Source organism: Rousettus aegyptiacus, unplaced genomic scaffold (assembly GCF_014176215.1).
Source record: "Rousettus aegyptiacus isolate mRouAeg1 unplaced genomic scaffold, mRouAeg1.p scaffold_m13_p_4, whole genome shotgun sequence".
Classification (NCBI taxonomy): domain Eukaryota; kingdom Metazoa; phylum Chordata; class Mammalia; order Chiroptera; family Pteropodidae; genus Rousettus; species Rousettus aegyptiacus.
Window position 1 is genome coordinate 133889827 of NW_023416307.1, and position 20303 is coordinate 133910129.

Here is a 20303-nt window from a genome sequence, read left to right on the forward strand (position 1 = left end):
TGAAGTATCTCCCTTTTAGGTATGAAAATAAAGTGGGAACTATTTGAAACATATAAATTACCATCCATGAAACAGGATAAGTAATCATATTTGTGTCCTTTAAATGAAAGCTAACTGAACAAATTCTTATATCAAAAATCTACGTAAAAAACATAAATGGGTATTTTAACTACAAAATGGCAAAGCTCAGGTGAAGAATCAAAGGTAAATATTCTCAAACATATCTTTAGTCTTACAATTTACTAAACTAAATCACATTAAATACAGTAATCCAAAATCCTTAAATACAATCTCAAAATATTTTTAATGTTTATCATTTCCCTCAAATAAAAAAATTTCTAAAACACTTGAATTGAGCCATAAAAATGCCTTATTTTGTGAATTATTTTTCTTATGGCTTTAAAGAATTGTCCTGAAATCTGATTTTCAAAGAAAGAATTCTAAATCCATAAATTCATTTTTATTCGCCATTTTATGATAAAGTATAATTATTTATTAGTGGAGATGATTTTTTAAACCTGATAATAACTAGAAACATGTAAAAAAAATAATGACTCTTCCTTTAAACTTGTAAGGAAATGTGCAATATGCAAAATTCAACTATACTTTTAGAACATAAAAAATAGCATTCATAGTAGTTATGAGCCCTAACTAAGATGTACATTTACTGATTCACACTCCTAGTCATGCACCTGGATCATGTGACAGCTCTTCTACTTTTTTTATTCTTTCAACAATCATGTGTTGAGCCCCTCCTATATTTTAGTGTTGGTGATATAGTGGTTGTAAGCAAAAGCTCAAAATCCATCTCGGATATCCCTGATTTTGTTGAAAGTTTAGCAGAAGAGATGTACAACGAAAACTTTGAAAAATTTTTTGAAGTTACACACCCCACTGTACAATCAATCACACATGAGAGAGGAGAGAGGTCACTAACCAAATAAAGGGATGAAGAGTCCTTTACTAGAGGTATGCATGCACTAAGACTTCGTGAAAGTCATGTTGAAGATTTGGTTCGAAAGGAACAGGAGGTCAGTGAAAGAAACATTTTAAGCAGAAATAGAACATGCTAAGGTTTGAAGCTTTTAAAAGATAATTTGAGGGTGGGTGTAGGGAGACTGGATAAGAAGCTCTTACGCTACAAGGTAAAAAATAATAGAATAGCCATCCATATTGATGACACTATTTTCATACCATCTTAATTATAGAGATTTACCATTTTTAAAGCTCATTTATATTATTTATTGAGATCTACTGTGTGCCAGGCACTGTTCAAGTAGCTACAAGTACTACGGTGAACAAAACAAAGTCAAGTCAGGGAGGGAGGGTCAAAGTCAGGGGAAGAAACATAAGAAAATAAATTCATAACAAATAAGTTCAGATAATTATAAGAGCTGTAAAGAAAATATAGCAGAATAATGTGACATTCAGCGCCTGGGGAAGGTGCTCTCTACAAGGAGAAGTGATATCTGATCTTGTGATTCTAGTAACAAGAAAAAAATTAACCATTTAAACATCTATAGCAAAGTGCACAACGTGCAAAGGCCCTAGAGCAGAAGCTGGCTTTTGGCAGGCAGGGAGGCCAATGTGGCTAGAAGGCTAGGAGTAGAGAGTACTAGAAAATGAGGTCTATGGGACAAAGAGGGGCCGGGCCATAGAACGTGGAGTTTTACAGGAAGATGTTTAGATTTTACAAATACAATGAAAAGCCATGGTAAAGTTTCAAAATGATAAAAAAGATTATTGACTTTATGTTTGGAAAAGATCATTCTAGCTATATCAAGATTAGATTGAAGCGGCGTGTGTGGGGGGGGGAGGGGGGAATGGAAGCTAAGAGATTGGTTAGGATCTGGTTCCCAGGATAATCCAATAAAATGGGCAGAGGCAACTGCATACTTACTTAATTCTGAGATAGCCCAAATGACGATTTGAAATCCTCTGAAATCATCAAAAATTATTTTCATGGCAGAAAAGTAATAAATGCATTACTAAATACTATCCTAAAATGGTACTTCCATATGCAATAATTTTCTTAATTTCACTGTTAATAATTTTATTTTTATAAACGGCTTTCTACATAGATCAGAAATACATTTGGTTTCTAAATAAGACTAACATCTGAATCACAAAAAAATAAATAAATAGAAGAAACAGTAAAACATTAGGAATTACTAGTAGGATTTCTAATCCCATCCAACATGGAGCATCACTGTAAGCCTATCTCACCCACTGATTACAACTAAAAACTGGACAAAGTACAAAAAACAACTTCTTGAGGACTCTGAAAAGTAAATAATAGCAAGCATATTGAATAAGATATGTGGTAGTGAGTTTTCTGAGGTGTTTTTTTTTCCCCCCTCCTGTAACTCCCAGCTTGGAGCTCAGGTCATCCTGAATCTGACTGAGAACTAAACAGCAGGCACAGAGAGTGAAATCTCCAATCCCATTTTCCTGGGACTAAGAAGAGTCTTCTTTTCCTTTTTTCATTTCCAACCTTGCAACAAGGCCAGGCCTAACTGGAGAATTACACTGCCACAGTGGGCGGGTAGCAGCAGTAACAGGGGCATGTAAAACTCTAAGGAATAAAGCTATCTTTTTGGACAGAAACCTAGGAATAGGGGCCCCTGTTGTGTGAACAGTGAATGGGGAATACTCATTTTTCTTCTTTTCTTTTTCTTTCATCACTTTGCCATGAAAGTGGCCCCATTCATGTGAAACCGTATGATAGCATGAAAGGCAAAAGCTCTCATAGAACAAGCCAGGGGTTATCCTGGAGAAGAAAGCACTGGACAAGGGGATTCTCTAATTCTGTATATAAACTGCCACAAATTCTAAGTTCACCCCTAAACTGTATATCCTCAAAACATACCCAAAGAAGCATAGCAAACACTTTGAGAATTGACCTATGTGTAAAGTACCACCATAGTCTCAGACTAACCCCTGAGGGTCACATGTACAGACTCAAAAAGCATAAAAAGGATATTAAAAACTGAACTGACACTGAAACCACCATCTACAGAAGCTAAATTAGTAATCTGGACCTAATCGAGCTGACTGAGAAAAGAAAAGGAAAGGAGGAAGGAAAAAGTGGAAGAAAAGGAAAAAGAAAAAAATTCTCTAGCAGATTTAACAGAATCTAGAGTTTCAAAACAAAGTATTTAAAATGTTCAGGATATAATCCCAAATTACATGATATACCAAGAATCTGGAAAATCTGGCCAAGTGTCACGGCATAATGCAACCAACAAATGTCAACCCTGAGAAGACCCAGATTTGTAATCAACAAAGATTTAAAGAAGCTACTATAACTTTTCTCCATGAAGCAACACTCCTGAAGTAAATGGAAAGATAGGAGTCAACTTTAAAAAAAATAAAAAAAGAAACTATTAGAATCAAATGAAAAATTTTAAACTGTACAGTATCGGAAATAAAAAAAAAAAAAAAAAAACAATTCACTAGATAGGCTCCATAACATCATGGGGTTGACATGACAAGTCAATGAACTAGGAGACAGATCAGTTATCCAATTTGAAAAAGAGGGAAACGCAAGATTAAAAAAAAACATAAACAGAGCCTCAAAAAACTTTGAGACAATACAGACGCCTAGCAGATGTTCAAAATTCAAACCTTTTTAAAAACTTCAAATCGCACTATGCAAATTATCGATATAATCTAATTATGTTCTCATTAGTAACAGTCAAACTAGGTACAGACTATGTTGTATAGCTACTTCATGTTAGATGTAGCCTTGCATACACAAGTGATATGGACAAATTCTTTTTCAATTGTTAAAAAAAATCCTGATGTCTTGTATTAGCTTTCTGTCTTTCCCATGAACTAAAACAATAACAATGGCTAAATCAAGCCGAAAGAGTAGCTATAAACAAAGAGATAGAATATAAAAGTATTAGTGAGGATGTGGAGAAACTAGCCTCATACATTTCTGGTAGGAGTGTAAAATAGTGTAGTTACTTTGGAAAACAGTATGACAATTTCTTCAAAAGTTATATATAAATTCGCCATTTAACCTAGCAATTCTACTCTTAGGAGTCTACCCAAGGGAAGTGAATACATATGTCTATTTGAAGGTCTATATGGTCAAATGTTTATAGCAGCATTATTTATAATAGCCACAAACTGAAAACAATACAAATATCCATCAACCATTGAATAAACAAACTGTGGTACATTTATACAATGGCATACTATTCAACAATACAAAAGGAACGAAATACAGATACATGCTAAAACATGGCTGAACCTTAAAAGCATTATGCTAAGTGAAATAAGCCAGACATGATCATGTGTAAGGTCCTTTTTATCACTAATAACAACCCTTCTTTTGAAGTCTACTTAGTATGATATTAATAGTTACTCCAGCTCTCTTTTGTTTAATGTTTTCATGGTATATCTTTCTCCATCCATTTACTTTTGATCTGTCTATGTGTTAGTTTTCTATTGTTTCTATAACAAATTATGAAAAGCTTAGAAGCATAAAACAACACAGATATACTATCTTACAGTTCAGCATGTCAGAATATTCTAATGTTGATCTCACTGGGCTGAAATCAAGGTATGAGTTGGGCAATGTACTTTACTAGAGGCTCTAAGAAATAACCTGTTTCCTTGCTCACTCAGGTGTTCAAAGAACTCAGTTCCTCAGAAACTGAGGTCCCCAATTCCTTAAGGTGTTTAAGTAGAGGACAGTTCCCAGCATCTAGAGGCCATGCACATTCCTTGCCTTCTTCTGTGTTCAAAGCTATAGCAATGGGTCAAGACATCCTCATGCTCTGTATCACTTTTGCCTCTTCTGTTGTCACTTATTTCTGATTGTAGCAGTGAAATGTATTGTGCTGTTAAGGACCCATAAGATTGAACTGGGCCCACCCAGAAAATCCATGATAATTTCCTAATCTCAACATAATTTCCTGTCATGTAGGGTAACATATTCATAGGTTCTAGAGATTAGGATGTAGAAATATAGGGGAAGGGGTGCATTATTCAGCCTGCCATATCTTTTATTTAAAATTACTTTATATAATTGTTTCTTGTTTTTTTTTTAAATCTTTTTTGGACAATGTCTCCCTTTTAACTGGTGTGTTTAGACTATTCTGATTAATGTGCTTATTGATATAACTGAATTAGAAGATAGCATCCAGCTAGCTCTCTTGTTTCTGCTCCATCTGTTCTTCATTTCTTTTTTTCTCATTTTATGCCTTCTTTTGTGTTGAGGATATTTTATGATTCCATCTGATCATCTCTACTAAATTATTATTTATATCTCCGTATTTTTAAATGGATGATCTAGAGCAAGGGTTAACAAACTATGGCCTGTGGGCCAGCCCAACTGTTTTTGTATATTAAGTTTTATCGAAACACAGCCATGTCCATTCGTTTATGTACTAAGGCTGCTTTCAAGATATGATGGAAGAGATGGGTGCAGCAACAGAGATCATTAAGCAAGCAAGCCTTAAGTAAGTATTATATTGCCCTTTAAGAAAAAAATTCCTGACCCCTGCTCTGGGCTTACAATATATATTTAATTCATCAGTTTCTACCTTCAAATAATATAGTCATGTGTAATGTCAGAACCTTACAAGAGTATATTCCCAACTCTTCCTTTTCATCCTTTGTGCTATCGTCGTCATGTACTTTAATTTTACAAATGTATAATATATTGCTATAATTTTTTCTTAAGTCACATTTTAGAGCAGTTAAAAATAAAGAAAAAATAATTTTATTTTACTTACAATTGTTCCATTTCCAATGCTCTTATTTTTTTTTTGTATAGATCTGAGTGTCTTTGTTCTATCATGTTACCTATGCCTGATAACCCTCTTTTAACATTGCTTATTGGTTTGCTAATAATAAACATCCCATGGTTTTTGCTTATTTTAAAGTCTTTTTTTCTTTAATCTTTGAAAGATATTTTCATTGGGTATAAAATTCTAAATTGATTTATTCTTCCTTTCAGCACATTAAAGATATCACTCCATGACCGTCTTCTACCTTGCATGATTTCTGAAGAGAAATCTGCTCTCTTACATAGTTCTATGTGTAATATTTTGTATTAGTTTTCTATTGTTGTTATAACAATGATAATTTTTTCTGGTTGCCTTAAGAATTTCTTTGTCTTCTGTTTATATCAATTTGAATATAATTTCTCTGCATTTTTAAGTTATTCTATTTCTCTTTGTTTTCTGTATTCTGCTTTGTGCTCTCTGAGCTTCTAGAATCTGTAATTTAGTATCTGTTATTAATTGGAGAAATTAATAGCCATTATTTCTTCTGTACCTCTCTTCTTCTGGGATTCCAATTACATGTACCACTTGATATTGTCTTATAGTGTTTGGTTGTTCTGTTTAATTCATCTTTCTCTTTGTTTCAATTTGAGTCATTTCTATTGAGGTAGCTTCTAGCTTCTAGTTTGCCGATTTGTTTTGTGGTGGGGGGTGTCTGTCAATTCTACTTATGACCTTGTCATAGGCATTCTCTATCTCTGTTACTGTTTTACATTTCCAGGATATCCATTCAATCTGTGGATATAAGTTTCATCTCTCTGCTGAAATTAACCATCTGATCTTGCATGTTGTCCAGCTTTTCCACTAGCGTCTTTAACATATTAAACAGTTAATTAAAAATTCCATGTGGGATAGTTACAATATTTGTATCATAGCAGTATCTGTTTTCGATGACTGTGTTGCCTCTTTTGAATGTATTTTGTTCCTGCCTTTTCATATGCTTTGTAACTTACTGAAGTTCTTAAATATTAGTGTCACCAGGTGTCTGATAGAGCAGAATGATAATGTAGTTTTTATGCTTGGAAATGAGCATATGCTTCCTTCTACTAGAACTTTACCACAGGGCTTCAAGTTAATCTAAATTAGGAGTCAAGGTAGGTTTGAAATTAGCCACTGATGTGGCTACAACTCAGTGCACCACAGCAAATTCCTATAGTGAGACCTTGTGTTGGGTATGTGGTATTTAATTTATTTCTTTTCTCATAACTGGTCTACACTCAATCTGAAATCTTTGTACTCAGAAAAGGTATGTCTCTTGCAAGTTTCTTATGATGTGATACTTGTTATTCTGGCAGCAGAAAGGAAAAAATGGGGGAGAGGATTATTTAATCTTTTGATTAAGACTTAGTCTTAGATGAGCATTGTGTCCCAAGGTCTCGTGTGTATGCCTTCTCAGTGTTCCCTCCTCTCTCCTGGTATAGTTCTAGTTCCTATACATATTCCTGTCCCTTCCCTAGTGGTTGAGGTTTTTGTTTGCTTGTTTTTGTTTTTTGGACTTTTTTGTCCCTCCTATTCCTATCCCCCAGGTGGAACGGGATTGATTCCACTAGTGTCCAAAAGCAACAGTTAATTGTTGTAGCTCCCCCCAAAAGAATATGCCTGTGTTCCCTAAGAGAAATAAAAGAAGAGAGTCTGTGGAAAGTTATCGTTCCTCCTTCTGTGGCTGCTATACTCCTCTCCCCTAGAATTTCTTAGATTGGCTGCTGGGGTTCATGAAGAAATATGCACACAAGAGGGTATGGTAAACTATTTTTGTGGCCCCCCCTAGGGGTTCACCTTTTCCCCACCAGTAAACACTTAGATTCCATCCGTTCAATGATCATTTTAGTAGAAATCTTTCACCACATTTCTGGCTGTGTCTTGCCAAGGTAAGTCAGGAGTACTTGTACCTTGCCTCTCTATGCAAGAGAGAGGTGTCTATCTCTCCCAAGACTTTGGGGCCAGTTCATTACCCTGAAATTTAAGCACTCGATGGGTTCAAAAAATATAGTGAACTTGCTATTTGTCCAGTTTTTTATTTTTGTATATTTGGGAATGATTTTTTCCCCAGCTCTCAACATCTCAGATCAGAAATCAGAAGCCATCCCAATTATTCTGTTTAACTCTATGTATTATGGTTTTCAAAGCTTACTATAATAACATTCCACTTAAGTTCACTCATTCATCAAATGACCAGCTAATGCTTACTACATGGCAGGCAATGGGCCAGAAGCCAATGCCTTTATTCTGTCAAAGTTGGGCAGCTAAGTAATGTCTATTATATCAAATTCCCCACCAAATTCTAACCTTGAGGATGAGTACAATTAGGTCAGAATTAAATATTTCATGATTACATTTATTTGTAGCAAAGTGTAGATAAATACTGTAGTTTAATTAAAACAACTTAAAATACTTTCATGGCACTGTAGAGAATATAGATATGAATAAGATAAAGACTTTATCTTTTATCTCTATAATACTTGCTGATAGAGAATAGTCCAGACATATAAAAAAAAACAATGCTGTAGAGCACACATTATTTAAAATCCACAGTTTAAAGTACAATGTTAAGACATCAGTAAATAAACAAGAATCACGATTCACAGGTAACAGATGAAATGAAGTCACAATGCTTCAGAAAAAACGGAGTTTTCCATGCCAAATTGACCCTGTAAGTTTATAACAAATAGAAAACAAGAACAGAATTTTTAAAAATCCAGCAAACTATATCAGATTCTATGATATAATGAGAATGTATTATATGGAGTTGAGGAATGGAATTCCTTCATGGAATATGGTCTATTTCATATCTGAACCTTTAGCACTCTGGTGGTAAGTACTCAGTCTTAAACCCTAAAAGCAGAATTTTTCAGCACATCAGATTTTACTGAAATCAGGTACTTTGAGCCGGTTCTGTTCATATAAGAAATTAAAGTATATATGCCAAATAATGAATGTATTATGTAGAACCAACAAATATCTGTAAGGAGGATCAGATATTTGCAAGTCTAACCACTATCGCCTCTGCATATAAGAAAAACTACTTGGAAAGTCAAGGTTTCATAATGTAAATTGATAAGGAAAATAGTATAGTAGAGGAGAGTTAGAAGACTAATTTTAATGAATTTATATTTTTCTAACTTGATTTATTCATCCTTCCATATCTTTAGAGATAACTGCTGAGAACATTGTGGACAACTGCTCCTCGGTAGCTAATGCTCAGATGGTTATTACCAATACTTACTTCTTTCTATTTCCAGCTGACCTTCATTCTCATAGATTGTTATTCCCTGGGTATGTCAGTATCATTAGTTATGTTACACCAAGTTATAATCACATCTCTCAGTCATTTTGTCTCTCTACGATGACCATTTCTACTATGTTACCTAGTAGATAGATTTTATATATATATACACATATATATGTGTATATATATGTATATATATACACACACACATGCACACATATATAATATAATTATAATTTTATAATTTACATAGATTTTATAATTTGATTCTCCAAAGGTAATGTTTTCCAATTTTTTGTGTATGTTCCACGATCATTTAAACATATATATTCTGAAAGGACAAAAGGTGATAGATCACTTAAATAATACTTGAATATCAAACTCAGGGCGACAAAAGTTAAAAAAAAGATACTACAGAGAAATGTTGGTGATTATACAACAATAAAAATTAGCTTCAATATAATAGTAGGTTAGAGAGATTATTATACTAGCACATGCATGATTCAATCTTTTGATTAAAAAAGCACTATACTTAAGAGTTATAAAAAGCTCAGAAAACTGGAAACAGAAATGCAGCCTAGGATAGATTATTCAGACTAATATACAAGTCTTGGCATGAATAATAACAGAACTGTGGTTGATCCACAGAACAGTTGGATTATGAACCAGAATATGCAAATCAGGTAACTATTTATGATAATTATTAAAATGTTAACTTGCAAATAAAGCACAGAAAATAACATTCCACAGTAGGTTGATTCAAGCACAGTATAGGACAAGGCAGTATAATTAGAAATATATGCAGTTTATGGTATGTATTACTCTCAAGCATGTTAATACCAAAGCAATAGTGCAAGTACAATTTAACTTCATTTTAAGTTAAGATAATTGTTCATGTTCTACACATACGCACATACTCGTGTGTGCATACACCTATCTGGTTGAAAGTCTCCTTACATTTCTAACAGGTTTTGTTAATATGTTCTTATATATTTACTTGGGCTTCTCTCAAATCCCAGACTTAGAAGTTTTCACTCTTTTACCTCTACATCTGACAGTTACTGAGTTGGGCTGATTAACTGTCCACAATGCTTTGAAACTGCTTACATTGTCCTTCATTTGCAAAGCCACCACACTGCTTTCCCTGGTCATAGCCTAACCCATGGACTGCTACTTTCCAGAAGATTCAGTATTTGCTTTCATTTTCTCCCTCAATAGTTCTAAAAATAACTACCAGAATAATCTTCACATAAATAATCATGTTTATCAAGGTAAGATATAAGTTAAGGGCTTACGATGCTGTCTATGTGTGTTTGACCTGATTACAAATTCAACCCTAAACTCCCATTGGAAGCATCATGGTCTTTGTGAAGTGGTCTCCTGTCTTCCTCAATCTCCTTTCCCAAATCTCAATGTTCCAGAAAGAATTTTGGTTCTCCTCGTACTCATCACCTCATTTTACACAGTCCTTTCAATTTGTCTTATCTATGCATTAAATTTATGCTTTCATTCTGTTCTTTACTGCTTTTAACAGATACTTCAATTCAGCTATTATATTTCAAATTCTTATATTTTCTTTCCAGCTCCCTCTTTATCTTTTCTTATATCTTAGCCTGATTTTTTTCACCTCAATCTTTTAACATCTTTCATATTTTGTTTTAAAAGAACATGTATGCTTATTAAAAATACTAAGCAATTTTTTTAAAAAAATGTACTTCCTTTTTCTAGATTTAAACCTTTTTTATCTAGATTTTTAAAATCTAGATTTAAATCATATATCTATGAATATATCTTTACTCTGTCCTCTAAGGATAATGCTCCCCTTATTTCATATAACTGAATCTTTTGGTCTTTGACTGACTACTCATTCTTGAAGAAGTTAGTTCTACTCTTTCTTAATAAATGGGAAAGAAGGAGATGGTGGTGAATTAATTTCCTTGGTTTTCTCCATTATCCACATATTGATATTTAAACTTAAGAACCTTGACCAAATTTCTAATAGCTGTCATTTGCTTACTATGGCTCTAAAGAAGAGAGCTCACCTGGGCTCCACTGCTTCCTATTTAAAATTTTAAATCTTGGATAAACTGAAGCATTACCTTTTCTTTAAAGACACAGCAATTAAAAATACAATGCCAGACTGCACAGATCCCGTGGTTCTACACATCTTCTTGGCACTAATTTTTCTATTTCAGAATGCAATGTGCTTTGACCATAACTTTATTACCTTGGCCACATTACATTATCAGGATCTTCCCTGCTGAATAAAGCAAGGTACTAAATGGGTGAATAATAGGTAGTAAGAGGTCAGCATGGTCATGAAACGGTCCTGTCACAAAACAACTCCTTCAGGGCAAGAAAAGACTTCTTTCTTCAAAGACGTGGTTTCTCAAAGGTATAAGCACGCAATGGATTTAAAAAACAACTCAAAAAAATGAAAAATAAAAAACTTCCTACCACCAATCCATTTTAACCTATTACCATTCTGCTTCTAAACCTCATCAGCATTTTGGTTTGTAAAAATTCTACAAGCATTTTGAAGGTAGCATGAGAAAGCAGGGACGGGTGTCAAAAAGCTGATTCAATCCTCAACTTGCTGGTCCCATTTTGTCTACTTCTAGGTTCTACTGCATTAGTTACCGTGGTCCCTCATCTCAAGCTCACATTCTCAAAGATCTTGTGTTCTGGCAGTCGTCAACTCTGAGAGACTTCACTGTTCAATAAATAGGACTGGTTTAGGGTGAAGTGAATGAGTAAAGTTAGCTCATAAAATTAAGCTCATAAAATATTAGGGGAGGCCAAAAACTCAGTAAGATAATGTTTTTATGTAATATTTTTTTAAAAAGATCACACCAATACAAAAAAAAAATGGTTAAGAAAATATCAAAATTTTAAATGAAGACAAAATCAGTAACATTGCTATTCCAAGCCATGGCAAATGACAAAAATCAGTAATGTGATCTTTTCACTTGTCTCACCCTAGTCTTGATCTTGAAACAAATATCTGAACAACTATACTTTCTAGCCACTAAGCTCTGCTGTGGTTCTTGTAGAAGGCAGAACATGAAGCCTGAAGATAAGATCGACACAATTTCATGTGATCCTATATTAACTGTATTCTCTTCTCACAGCTGTTGGTGATTTCATTATTAATTTAATTCACACTTTATTTCTCAAGTTCCTTATTTGTACTTGCCTTTCTCACTCTTAATAAAGTAAACTGAAATCAAGGTCAGCAAGACAAGAAAGAATTACTAGTTTTCCCAACTGATTGTTCCATAAAAGATGCCCCCACATACTTCTCACTAATTAAAACTTCACTGAATATTCACCCACATCTTTCTACTTCTCCCTTATCTCAGAGAAAGAGGGTTCTTTCTTGATTACCAAGTATTTTATTCTCTCCCTTCTCCTTTACTGGTACCTTATTCTATAAGTACTTTTCTTCTCTATCAACTTCGAATCCTTCCCCTTGGTTGATTCCTTCCTCTTTCAAGAGAAATTGCATCCCAGGGCCTTAAAAAATTCTTCCTAGAGCTAGAGCATTCTTTCTTTAACCTTATTTTCACTTACTTCGGCACTGCTTAAAACAGTGATATACAGACACTGCTTCCACTTTCTCATTTTCTTACCCATACATTTGCCATTGGTGGATTTTGTCCCCAGCACCTGAATTAAACTACACAAAAATCATCTATAGTTTCTTATGTATATGCTTTCTCATCTACAATCACTTTCTCATCTATATCCTCCTTTCATTACCAGTAGTATGTCCCTTCTTGACAGCCTTGTCATCTCACAGCTGACTGAAATAGTCTCTTAACTGGTGACCTAGCTTTCTAGCTAATTTTCTTGATTCCATCTCTCTGTTTTGTAATCCATTCTACACTGCGCCATTCACATTATTACCTTATATCTTCACCACCAACAACAAGAAATCTATGCTGCACTCAAATCCCAGATAATCACCCTTTTCAACATGCTGTATATCCCTTTCTGCCACCTTTGATTTTACGGCTCCCTATATTTTGATTATTCCTCCCATTCCTTCCTAATAAAATCCTAGCCATGTAAAAAATACATTTTAAGTGAGATCTTTACTTTTCTCATTTGATTATAAGTTCCTTGGATCTAAGGGTAGTCTCATTTATCTTAGTATCCCCAGCACCAAACAAATAAACAAAGGCATGAACTCATGTTAACAAAAAACGCACATATAGGGCATTACCACATTGCGAACTACCTTGTTTAGAAAATAAGCTATATGGTAAATAGTTTGGTTTTCTTTAAGATATCAACAAGTTTCATCCAAAATTTATGATGTATTTAGAAAGAAAGAAATTTTCAAGCAAGCAAAGTCAAACTGTGATTCTCATTGAACAAATCTAAATCAAGAGTTAGAAAGTACAACTGTCTTTCTGTAGCCTATGAGCTAAGAATGGTTTCTCAATTTCAAATTAAAAAAAAAAATCAGAGAAGAACATTTCGTGACACATGAAAACTGAAATTCAAATTTTGGTTATCATAAAGTTTTACTGGAACACAGCCAAATCCATTCATTTACATGTTTTCTGTGGCTGCTTTTGTGGTACAAAGACAGAGTTCAGTACTTGCTACAGAACACATGGCTACAATGCCTAAAATATTTACTATCTGGCTATTTAGAGGAAAAAAAAGTCCACTCCTGGTCTAGATCAACAAAGTAATGCCTTGAGAAACCTCACCAGCAGAAAGTACGGTGATGCACAAGATAAGAAAAGGCTCTGGTTGCTGCTAAGACCCTGCACAGGGCTCTGTGTTATTTTTACCAATTAAGCATTTGTAATAAAATTTGTGAGTTTCAGTGTAGAAAGTAAAGAGAAAAGAGAGGAAGGGGAGGGAAGAGAGATCATATGGTTACGTTATCATAAACTGAGAAATACTTTAAGAAGCAATGGTTCCTATTGTGTAACTATTGAGAATAAAACAAACTCAATAGCAAATATACCCAAACTCAAATCTTTGTTTTTGGCATCCACTCTCTAGTGTATACACGGTAATTGCCAACTAAAGTCAATTAAACAAAGTAATTCCTGGAGGAACATATTTTTAGCCAAATTCTTCTGGTCAGACCATCAAGAAGTGATGTTACTTCAATTCAGATGTTGTGAAGGCTTGAATTGCCTCACAATTGATACACACAACTGATCACACATTCTCTTCATAGTTTCCAGATCCTTGCCATATTTTGTGACACAAAACTCTGAGGTATTAACACAGTACTTTCTCAGATGGCTTGCTTCTTGAAAAATATTTTGGCTTTGCCTATAAGCATCCTTACAGACCACATCAATGAAAGAACAGGTCCCAGTGAGAATACAAATCAGTATTCTCGTATCATGATGAAATGCTACTGCCTTGCCTTAAGCATGTTTGCTAGCTAAAAAAGTCTTGAGTCAGTTCATTTAGTAAAAATTTAGTAAGCCTCTGCTATGTGCCTCGGGGAATTCGGGGATGAAACACACAGCCTCTACTTGCAAAGAAAAAAATAGTTTAGTTAAGAAAACAGATGCATAAACCAAATATAAAGAATATCTGTACAACATATTCCTAAACTGAAAACTCTATCAGTCCTGTTAAATAGTTGAGACAGCCAAAGTTTAAGAAAACTCATCTAAGGCAATGTGCAGGCAAACTTTTTTTAATTATCACATTTCCATTTCTCTCCTCTACTTATTTCCTCTTCTCCCTAACTCCAGGAAACAGTAATAGGAATTTTAGATATGCAGTTTATTGGCTCACAGTATAATTTGGGTTGGGAGATTGTGATCAAATACATAGGCTAGCCATCATTTCCTTTAAGGAATCTTTTTTCTCTCTTTGATCTAGTCAGCCCACTAGACAAGAGATTCCTCTAGAAATTAAAGGTCCTAGATTTCATTGGCTTTAGATTGTTTCCTCGGAATTATAATTTGTTTTTAGGAATTATATGCTTAATTTTGTTTTTTGTTTTTAATCAAAGGTGATTAAAGTAGTTCACATCAACAGGAATAGTTAAGTTACTGAAAAATACCAGGATTGGAAACAGGAGGGAGCAGTGACAAGGTCCAGGTTCACTCTAGGCTTCATTACAAGCACCTGCCTTCTGCTCTGCCTCCTACTTTGGGACACAGATACAAAAAATTACAATTACTCAGGACTCTGCAATGTTTAATAAATATGAATATTTATGCATTTTCTTTAAAAATATGCTTATCGATAACCTTTACCTAAGATCAACGATTATTATATTAAGAGCCAATTTAATTAACTGCTTTTGACATTAATACGAAGACATACTTTCTTAGAAATAGTGCTTTTCCTTTCATTAAAGGATGAGAATTATGTAACCTATAGTGTTAAACCTTTCATCCAAGAACCTAAGGCTGTCTTTGGTGTGTTTTATTCCATTCACTACTATCATTTAGTGCGATGTGCCCTGGTGCTAAGGATACAAAAGTGTACAAAACAGACAAAATTTGTTTAAATTGTCTTTTTAGAAGTTTTTGAAAATATTACTTCTTCTCTTTCTATACAATTTTGGTTCTACTTAATCAGACATTTTTAGTATGTAAGACTGTTTCACTCTTAAGCTAACCCCACAAAAAAAGGTATTTTTGGCCAACATTCATTTCTGTGAGTTGTCCTGGAAATTAAAATTCCTACCTCCAAGGGAATTTGTAAAGAAATATATGCTATCAAGCCTTTATAAACAAGTAAGCATCCTTAAAAACAAAGCTACCAATTTGTGACTATCAGAATTCCAACCCTAGTCAATATATATTTAAACATGTATTTCTGAAGACTGTTGCATTAACTAGTACCAGATCATATAATATGAAATTCTGATTGTGAAACTCTGTGCTCCTATATAAGCATTGAGGGTAATGTCCTAGGAGTACCTGTAGGGTTCTGCCTTTACTTGAATGTGTGTAAACATGTACCTTTATCTAAATGCCTTTGCTTCCCTACAACAGCAAGTAACAAATTCAGTCGAGTTTCCAGCTCATTTAGGATAAGAAGTTCCTCTTGCTACTCTCACTGACCCACCTAGCCTTTACTCTTCCAGAAAACTGCCTTCTGAAGTTCCATAGGACTCTTCTTGTTTGCTTGGACTAGCTTGGTTTTAGGTATCTCTGCTGCAGTGTTTCTCAGTGGAACAGCTGTGGGCATTTGGAACAACATAGTTCATTATGTGGAACTGTTTAGCGGACTGCAAAGCCTTTAGCAGTTAGTTACCCACTAAATGCCAATGGAGTTTCCTAGTTACCATGGCAAACCCTCTAACACCACCCCCCACCCCCACCCCACCCCACTCAATAAAACCACCCTTAAGTGTTTCCAATGCTTAGGGATAAGGGAGGAAGAGGTGAGGGGGGATTAATAAAGTGCCACGCCCAACTAATTACAATAACATAGTTTGTTGACCTTGGACCTAAATTCCTTCTATCTTGACAGGTGTTTCGCCCAGTTTTCCTTACTTTAAGAGCGTGAATTCTGTATCCTCTAAGTGAATCTACTTTCTTCTGTAGTTCTTTTTATATACTAAAGAAAATCCTTCTCGTTTCCATCTAATTCAATCTAACTATAATAAGGTAAAGACAAGACTAATTGAGAAAAAAAAGTTAGAAGGTAAATATACAGTTTGAATACACAGCATAAAATAAATTAAATGCCAAAATGTGGCAGGTTTAAAGGGAAAATGACCAAAAGGTCAAAGGCACCCAGCAGCAAGACCATTACAGATGGCAATTCAGTCCACCTGGATCAAACATATGATCGTTTAGGCACGCTTGAGGAGTCCAGCACCAATTGATGGTTAGAACAGATAAGACTGTTACATAAACTTACATCCCTCTATCCTCACTTGACTTGCAGAGAATGTGCTTGGCAGCAGCTACCCTAGGACCTTTGTACTTGTTATTTTCTCGGTTTGGAATGCCCTTGCCCCAATATTCATACGGTTCATTCCTTCATCTCCTTTAAGTCTCGGCTCAAAAAATTTTTTTCTCAGTAAGATCTAACCTAATATTTACTTCTGCAACTTCCTGATTCATACATACACATCTCCCTTAGACTACAATGTTTATTTCTTCTTTTTCTAAAGCAATTATCACTTTCTAAGACACTTTATGCTAACTCTTCGTTATGCTTCTATTTTACTATCTCCTTCTGCTAGAAGGTAAGCTCTATGAGGGGAAGGATCTTTGTTTTGTTCATTGATTTATCTCATACACCTAGAACACAGCTGCAGAACTCAGAAAGCATAATCAACAACCCCAATCTGCAAAACGATGAACACAGACTGTCTCACCAAACCAAAAACATGATTCCTTTCAAACTATAGGCTCTTTCATAGTATTAAGTTAATGCTGCTTCTTATTCATTAGTTTATTACTAGAGAAAGAAAAGCTCTCCTCTTACAAACGTGGACACTAACTGATCCCCTAGTGCCTTTAGCTAGCAAATCTCTGAACCTGCCACAGCAATAATACTTAAGACTCTATACCAGGAAATCAAAAGTCATATTCTTCCTTCCATCTACCTCAAATTATTTGAGCCTTAAGGAGAGAATTAATAGTTCTGAAAGTCATCTCTTGGCTGAGAGGCATCAGCACAAAACCGAGGACCCCTGATATCCAACTAGTGTTTAAGTATGTTTTCTAATGCAGTTCCACAATAGTTTATGAATACTAAAGGCCAGGAAAGCATATATATCAAGAACTGAAAAAATATATATTAAAAAGACACATTTTAATCAAGAGCAGTAGTATGAAATGAAGAAATAGAAATTTCATTGTTAGAAGCTCAATATAGAGAGGATATCTAGTATATTTAGAATCCAAGTTAACTGCTATGTCACATCTTTACTTCCTAAAGTAATTTCCTATAACCATACATTGTCTTACAATGTAAAAAATGAGATTTCTGAAAGATTCTTACCCGATGTCTAGCCCCAGATGCACAGCGATTCATTCGCATGTTTCACCATTTATTGTATGTGAGGGCTATCCAGCCTGTAGACAATTCAATTAATCTTACAACTGATGTACAAAAAAACCCCAACAATAACAACAACGACAATAACAACAACAAAAAAACAGATGTGGCATTAAGATTTACAAAGTTATTGAAACTTTTTAACAAGTAAAACGCATCTTTACTTAGCTACACCAGAATGAGGAATAAAGGGGTTTACATATGTTCCAATTCTAAACCTATCAATCAAACCCATGTTATTCCTTTGGGAGCTTATTTACATGCATATTTATCAGCCTCACATGCTAATTCCCTGCTGTTTTATGCCTGCGAGGCATGTTTATGAGTCATAATTGTTGATCTCATTTGATGTATTTCACTGAAGGAAGACATTATTCAGTTATGTGGCCTAATGTCAATGAGTTACGATGACCTGATCTTCCAAATGCAACTTGCTCTTTAATTTTTATTAGGACATAACTTATTGTACAGGAAAAGAAGTGCACTAAAATAAAAGAATAAATGTTTTATATAAAGAATTTAGTTAATCATCTCATTTTTGATCCACGTTACCCTTCATATTCAATCTGAAATGTGGCTATAAAATTCATGTCATTCATTCGGTCATTTCCCCGACACCCGTGTACTGAACCTTAGCTTCGTAATCTGCACTTTACTCTAACGTTCAGGAACCTCATCCAGTTCACACTAAAACATATTCATTTACTCTACTACAATATCCCTTTACTATCATTCTGTTGTTCCCTCAGTCATGATTCAGTGACTTTTTAAATCTGCACTACAAAATCTGACTAGCCAAGCTATTTTCTTCAACTCACTTGATATGTTACTGAAGACAGGAAGTCCTCCTAAAATAGGTCAGTTGGGTAATGAGTAGCCATTTCTGCATTCATTCAATCCTTTAGAAATTGTTATGTATCTACTGTATATTTCACAATATTATTTATTTTTAAAAAGTAAAAACACTATATCCAATATATACAATTTAGTGGTGGAATTAAGGGACAGTAAGAGATAAGACATTTTGTTAATCGTGAAAGAGAAATGGAATATATTGCAGTGTACCTTTATTTCTACATATAACTCTAAATTAGTGTTGCACTGAGGTGCTTTACAATAATGGAACATGACTTAGATAGATGACTATACTACATACATAATATATCACAATGGCTGTGAAATAACTGCTTTAACACAACCATGAGAAATCTGACTGAAAAATAAAATCAATTTTTGTGACACGGCCTTGTATAAGGAAAATGGTTTATGCTTTTCCCTGTCCGGCACTTCTTAGGTGTGAGTATTTCATTCACTGCAAGGGGTTACATCATCCTGGATTCAACAGGGACCCTGACTCTGGTGGGAGAAGAAGAGCATGAAGCCTACCTCTACTCCTCTTCCAAGTGATCAAACCACTGGAGTGACAGCTAGAGCCCAGATAAAGTATTAAAAGATAGGCAATATGTGGCATCCAGATAACTGCAGAATAGTAGTCATTCTCTCTCCTCTTGATCTATACTTGAAAAATAAAAGCTATGAAGAATTCTATTTTTAGGTGTGCTGGCAGGATTAAAATCTTAGAATGAAACAAAATAACAAATTCTTATGCTTCTACGTTCAAATAAGTTTTTTAGAGTTTGGGCTAAGCAATAAACTAAAAAAAAAAAAAAGAAAGAAAAGAAAAACATTTCAAAGGACGAATCATAAGTACAAAAAAAATGAAACTACTTAGATTTCCCAATTTCCTAGCATTTGCAAAATATCTAGAAATAGTTGATAGTACTATACAACCAGCATTTAAAAAAAATTTAGAATTGATACCCAGTTCATATTCACAGTACCATAAAATTTAAAATGTACTTTAGTGCATTAGAACCTACATGTGTTCATAGAATTTAATTGATTCTCTTTCAACCACAGAGACAAACCCAACCAAATTACACATTTACTACAGTAGGAGGTCAGAAAAAAAAGTTAGTAGAATTACCGCATAAAGCAATAAATTTATCTTTTAATATACTATAAATAAATGATAAACTACACTAATAGGACACACTAAAGATGGTGATGCCAGTTCCAGGATATTACGGTTTTTCAATGTTCTTATGATTGTTACGTAATTGGAAGAATATTAAAATTCAACACTAATCTAGTGTGTTTTTACATACATTGAAGTTTTATGAAGGACATTTTTCAATTAAACTCTTTCTTCAGGTATTACATAGACGAAGGAGGCCTTTTTGCTTTACACCATCTCA

The 20303-nt window shown here is 34.2% G+C and overlaps 1 protein-coding gene across 6 annotated transcripts in view; it reads right to left on the bottom strand.

Annotated features, from left to right (window-relative positions):
• Positions 1-20303, bottom strand: part of TBC1D5 (TBC1 domain family member 5) — a 463234-nt gene that overhangs the window by 240096 nt on the left and 202835 nt on the right. The window lies entirely within an intron of this gene.